Raw genomic sequence first — 6509 nt, 5'->3', positions numbered from 1 at the left:
TTTTACAAGAACATGCACCTGAAGAATAATTAGCTCATAAGAAAGAAAATGTTGTTGAAATAGTACATAAATTTCTTGACATGAGAGGTTCATGACTGAGGGTGTTGACCAATATTGAAAACTTGAATGTTGAAATAAAATCCATCAATGATCAAACACCTATGCTAGAGTTGTAACACAATGTGAAGTTGATTAAAGATAAGGTAGAGACAGATATTCAAAAGTTTGATAATCAAAATTTAAGGCATGAGAGAAAAGGAGAAGAAGCAACTTTAGAAAGAGACTGCACGGTAGAAATAACATCTAGACAATATTGAGGATATTATGGGAGCCTCATGATTATGGCATTTACATAGAAGCATAACTTTCTTCTTTAACTCCTTACACTCAACTCTTCACTGAAGTTATTCTTCCAGTAGTGAGAATAGCTGCTACAAATTCCTAGAAGCATTCAAAGACAAACCATTTTGACCTTGATTTTGGTGTCCTGGCCAATAGCATGTACCTCTTAATGATTTGAATTTTCTACACGGTAAGGGATAATATACATGGTTTATCTTATTCAGTGATCATACACAAATAAAGTTGAAGCTTATTGTTTGGCGAGTTTGAAGTTTTGAGGAATGTAAGTGATTATCTAATCCAAGCTTCATTATCTGGCCTATGGTATATCACCTCTAAATGACTCAAAGCCACCACATGGGAAGGTATATGTTGTCTCTCATTCCATAACTACACATGTATGACCATTTGGTGTTGGAGATTTAGAGCCTTAAGAATTATGCCATGATCTATGCCCCATTTCAAACTCACACCACCTAACCTTTCTCTGCATGCCTTTTTTTTCCAAATGAGAGAAATCATAAATATACCAACTTCTTGATAAGTTACAATTCTATAAAGAAGGATGCCAAGTGTTTAATCAAATGTATTCAGTGGAGATTCATCATAATTTACTTCAAGGTACTCTACGTCAGAATTGGTTTAATACATTCTCTTGGTGTCACCTTAGTCCATGTTGTTTTGAAGATGATGACTTTTTTATATCCACTATGGTGATGTTTAGAAGAATAAAAAATCATATTCCCAACCTGAGAGGACACTATGTGATTTTTAGAGATTGGTGTTTCATGCTTGATGTAAACTTGTTGTTTCAAATTTGTAAAGGTTTCTCTAGACAAGAACATAACAAGAATCACAATGCAATGAACCATTTGACAAAATAATTCAATTTCTAGCATGCGGTCAAAGAACATTCCTATACAATTATTGGATAGCTTTCAAACCTTTTGTGACTTGTCCTCTTTGATGACAACCCATATCGAATATTGCAAAAATATTTAGTGGAGGAGATTTGGAGTCTCTAAATCACCACATCACAAATTGGGTTTCTAAACTAAAGGTTCACATCAAGCCATGAAATATTGAGCATTAACAAAATACAAATCAGCTTCAAAATAATCCATATGCAAGGGTGACTATAGAAATTGGATAAGAAGTCAGTATTGACAAAATGATATGTGAGGAATGAAAATAAATGTGAATCTTCTTATCTAACAACACTTCTTAGTGAGAACTCATCAATCGAGCAGTATAGAAAAGGCACGTGAACTATTTTATAGAATGCTACCATGATATTTGTTAAAAAGATTGTCTATACTTTCATTCAAAATTCAATCATTGGTAGGCATCACATTGGAACTAGAGGACATCATGCTCACATGGAATGGATAAAGCTTATAGAGGCACCATAGTGAAGGAAGGCATGAATCATTTGTTGCAATGTGTCAATAGAGAGGTCATCCCATGAGATGGATAAAAAGTAGAGTGATAATTACATAGAATACAATAATCATAGAAAATGCACAATATGGAAGCATATACAAGCACATGAATAATTGGGCAAGAGGCCTCAAGAGACTGAAATTTTTTGAATTGATTGGCTTTATGAGTAATATTCATACAAAATTTGGTTTTATAAATACCATACTATAATGTGGCTTGCACAAATACCATGGAAAACTGTATTTGATCCTACTAGATGGGAACAACTAATTGTTCATTTTACTATACCTAATCTGATGACAGTTCACATGAATTTGTAATCAACCCAGCTAATCAGCAACTAGACCCAATTTACTAGGTTATGGCTAGTTTCTTTCTAAAAATATCTGCTATGATGTGTTTTTGTAAAATTTCTTATGAACTTTGCTCTTTTTTCTTGGTCTGCATTATTTTTGTCAAGAATCTTGAGGTAAGTCACTTAGCATGAGTTAAGCAAGTTTTATTTTATTTTTATTTAGATTTTGGAATATGTATGCAGCTAGATCGGTTTATCTTTTGTGCTAGATGTAATAAGCACCTTATAATAGATCTCGAAATATACATGTTTAGAAGGAAATATAAAGAGATGCATGTTTAGAAGGAAAAGAAACAAAAATTTCATAGCCCTTGAAGAAAATGGCAGAGCTAGGGCATAGCAACGAAATTACAAAGCAAGGGCAGATAGATCACAAAGACACAACATGGCAACAAAATCATAGAGCAACAGTACGAAAATGAAATCATAGAGCAAGGGCACAAAAACAAAATGCAGAGATCATAAGGGCACGACAACCAAATTGTAGAGCAAGGCCATGACAACAAAATGTAGAGATCACAAGGGCACGACAAGAAATCACATAGCAAGGGTACAAAAACAAATTGTAGAGATCACAACAACAAAATCATAGACCAAGGGCACAACAATGAAATGCTGAGATCACAACAAAGAAATGTAGAGATCACAGCAATGAAGGGGATGACAACGTTCACAGCTCTCCACCTTCATTTGGAGCACTCAACCATCTTTCTCACACAACTCTCGACAATCAAAACAAATGGGGAATGATTTATGTCATGTTTTCTTTTCTTTTTGTTTATAGTCACTAGGTGTCGCAATTATGATGCCAACATTGGTATTGTGACGACGTCGAGGACAATTACAATAGAAAGCATGAAAATCAACACAAATTACAGCACCCTCACAATTTGACCCCAAATGTTGTAGTGTATTGATGAGTGTCAATTATTCATTGGTGGTTCTTTCATTGTTGCAGTTAGTGGTTAGTGATTTACTTTTATTCATGATAGTTTTTATCTATTTCTTATTATGCTTATGACATTTGACATTAATTTTGAGGTGGTTGTATCTTTTTGGTTTTGATATTTGATTTGTACTTGGCTTATTTTGTTGATTTTGGCAGTGATGTTGGTTTGGATGAGTGTCTTTTCAACTTTAGTCATCTTTCCTTTATCATTAGTTTATGTACCCTTGAGGTAGATTTGGCTATCAAGATTCCTTGTCTAGGATTGTTTTATGGTTTCATTATTCATATTTGAATCATTCATTATCTCTCTTGCATAGTGGAAGTGGGATCCCGATTAGATGACCACATGATCAAGAGGTAGTGACTTCTTACGATTTGGGTCCCCCTTAGATTGGCCAATGTTGGATGTTTGTTGATGTAGTTGCACTATTATCATTCATATTCTCATCTTGGAGACTTCTACTTTAGTTTTGGTATATAAGCTAGCATGTATATTGTATCTTGGTGTACTTGTATCTATTCTCACATACCCTGTCACATGTGTAGCAGATGTTATTCATTAGATGTATTTCATTGTATCATTTTTATTCATGCTTGTTCTTATGAGATGATGTATATATTATTTCTTTAAGATTGGGAATATTGTAATGAGACTATCATAAACGTGATTCAATGCAAAGGAATCCTTCAAGAATGAAATTTGTATTGTAATTGCATTTGTGTAAAGGTTGTGTTTGTGTATATTATTTCCACTGTTTTAGTTTAATGTTGTTTAAATTTTAAAAATATATAGTTTAGTAACCTTTGTAACCTTTCTAACATATTATCTTACTTTCCTTCAAAAGGGTCTTTGTGTCACATGTTTATCGTGAGGGAAACATGGTTGTTGATTGGATGGCTAGTGAGGTAGTAAGGAGGGACATGTTACACAGATGGCCTAGTGATGACGAATTTCCAACAACCGCTAAAATTTTAATTGAGATGGGGAGAATCTAGGGGAGGATGGGCAACATAAAGTCTATTAATGGAAGCTAATGTTGTTAATCAAACTTGTAGAGTGATGAAAGCTTGGCAGGGCCGATTCAGAGGCATCATAATTGGGGGCCTTTGTGGCACGTTTTATGGATGATTTTATGGGCAATTGGTAATTACTATTACTATTTCTTTACCAAAGTTGGAGGCAAGTATAGGTTCTTTGAGAAAAACTAGTGTTCGGCTCACAGTGCTTAGAGAGCACAAAGTTTTTGTTCTTCTTTCTACAATATAATGGTAGGGGAGAGGCATTGTAGAGAGTCGGAGGGAGAAGTAGAGAAGTGGAAGAGGTGATCAAAGGTGTCGGAGAAGTTGAGGGAAGGTAGCATCTCATCCTTCTTTGAAAAACTTCATGGCTAATATCTAAAGATAACTAACCTTATGGTTAATTCATGGAGAGATGGGAAGGTGAAGATTGATGGGATCGACTTCCAAGTCAATGAAGGGATCATTGTGAAGGTCATTAACTCTCCCAATCAGGGCATAAAATTCTATAGGGATAAGAAAATATCTATGAATGTGGTGAAAGACTTTGCAAAGGATGCAAAGTAAATGAAGAAACTAGTGAAGACTGTGCCTGCTATGAGCCCGTATCTATTAAGAAACTGTGGAGCTTTTCCTTAAGGGCGATTAAATTCTACATAATGCTTGACACAAGGTTTGAAAGGATTTGAACCCAACATTTTGTTATCCTAAACCATTTCAGGTATGGAACAAAGAATTTCATCCCCTTCTACTTATTTTTCTCTGCAAATAAGAGTATTATGGATTTCAAGAAAAAAGCATACGCTAATCCTACCTTCCATGAGGTTTTCTTATTACTCTTATATGAGCATTTTAAAGCTCAAACTCGTGGAAGGATTGTTACCCAGAAGGTGGATTCTTCTGAGGAGACAAAGAGCTCTTACCTCCCTTTAGATACAAAGGATAGTGTTGGTCTACACTCGGATGATGAAGAGGAGGTGGCTAAAATCATGAAGGATATGGGTAGGAAGAAGAAAAAGAGGCCAAGAAAAGGAACAGAGAGAAGGATAAAGTAGGAGGAAAACTTGGAGGAGAATTTCAATGATGAGGAAGAGGGGATGGATATGGATAAAGAGGGAAAAGTGAGAGAGGAGAGCACTAGTAAGGCTTAGGTAAGCAAGAAGGATTACAGCTTGGTCAAAAGTAAAAGGGGTGGTGAGAAGGATGCTGAGAAGGCACTTGGTGAGGGTAAGAAGAGCACTATCGAAGCTCAGGAAGAGAGAAAAGAGGAAGAGGCTTGACTAAAACCACTATTACTCTTGATGCATAGGGAAGGAAAACTACATGGTGGAACTTTCATGCCAGCAATGCAAAAATGGGTTTACTTAGAGAGCATATCCACCCAAAGGTTTTGGAGGGAACGAATGGCAAAATTTAATTGGAGGAGCTCATTGACCTGACTTTGGTGATTCTTAATGACAATGTGAGGGGAATGGGGATGAACCTCCTAAAAAATGCCCACAATAGTTTGGTGGACAATTTCTGGTCCATTAAATAGATCTTCCATGAAATTGAAGAGATTAAGTTCATGATGTAGGGGCAGGAAAGGCAGGAAGGGGGGGATGAGAATGTTAGAATAAGCAAGCTAGATGCAATGGTTTTTGAGATTGAAAAAAAGTGGAAAGGATGGAGAGCTCTCTCTATAGCTTAGCTAACTAGAGTCTCAACATAATAAAAGGTCTTAATCATAACATCATTCAGCTACACTCGATGATAGAGGAAAGAAAAAAGGGGAAGGATGAAAAGGACAAAGAGGAAATCAGGGCAGTTGATGAGGATGATTCTTTGCAGGGTGAGAACCTGAGCAAAAGAAGGAGAGTGGAAAAGAGGAAGAGGGAAGAGGAGGTTTCTCCAGATGATAGCCAATCAAAGACCAATGAGGCTAAGGCCATGGGAGAGCTGGAGCTCAAGAAAGTGGAGCTAGCTATAGAATTGGTGCCCTGATCAATGCTCCTTTTTTTTTGTCTATTCCCTAGCTTTTGGTCATATGTTTTTTGTTTACATTTGATGGTTGGGTATGGCCTATTGTTTTTCCTATTACTTGGTTGCTAGACTTGAACTTTTAGTAGTATTCTGTAGTTAACTAGTGGGTTTTAGGAACCCTTGTAAAAAATAGATTTTACTTAATAAAAAACATATTAGTTTTATTTCTATTGGGTTCATGAGCGAGGAATTACATCTAGTATTAGAGTCTGAGTTTTAACATTGGGAACTCTAAGAATATTGTGTGTCATTAGTTAACAAGTTGTTAAATTTTCAACAAGATCAAACAACCAAACTTATCAAAAGAAAATATAAAGAACAAAATTGAAAACAATAGAACTATGAAAATAAAACTTTGATTCGTAACACTTGGTATTTTAA

This window comes from Cupressus sempervirens, chromosome 6 (genome assembly GCF_028749045.1).
Source record: "Cupressus sempervirens isolate cs-2001-9-10 chromosome 6, ASM2874904v1, whole genome shotgun sequence".
Classification (NCBI taxonomy): Eukaryota; Viridiplantae; Streptophyta; class Pinopsida; order Cupressales; family Cupressaceae; genus Cupressus; species Cupressus sempervirens.
The sequence above is the reverse complement of the archived record's forward strand: the minus strand, read 5'-3'. Positions refer to the sequence as shown.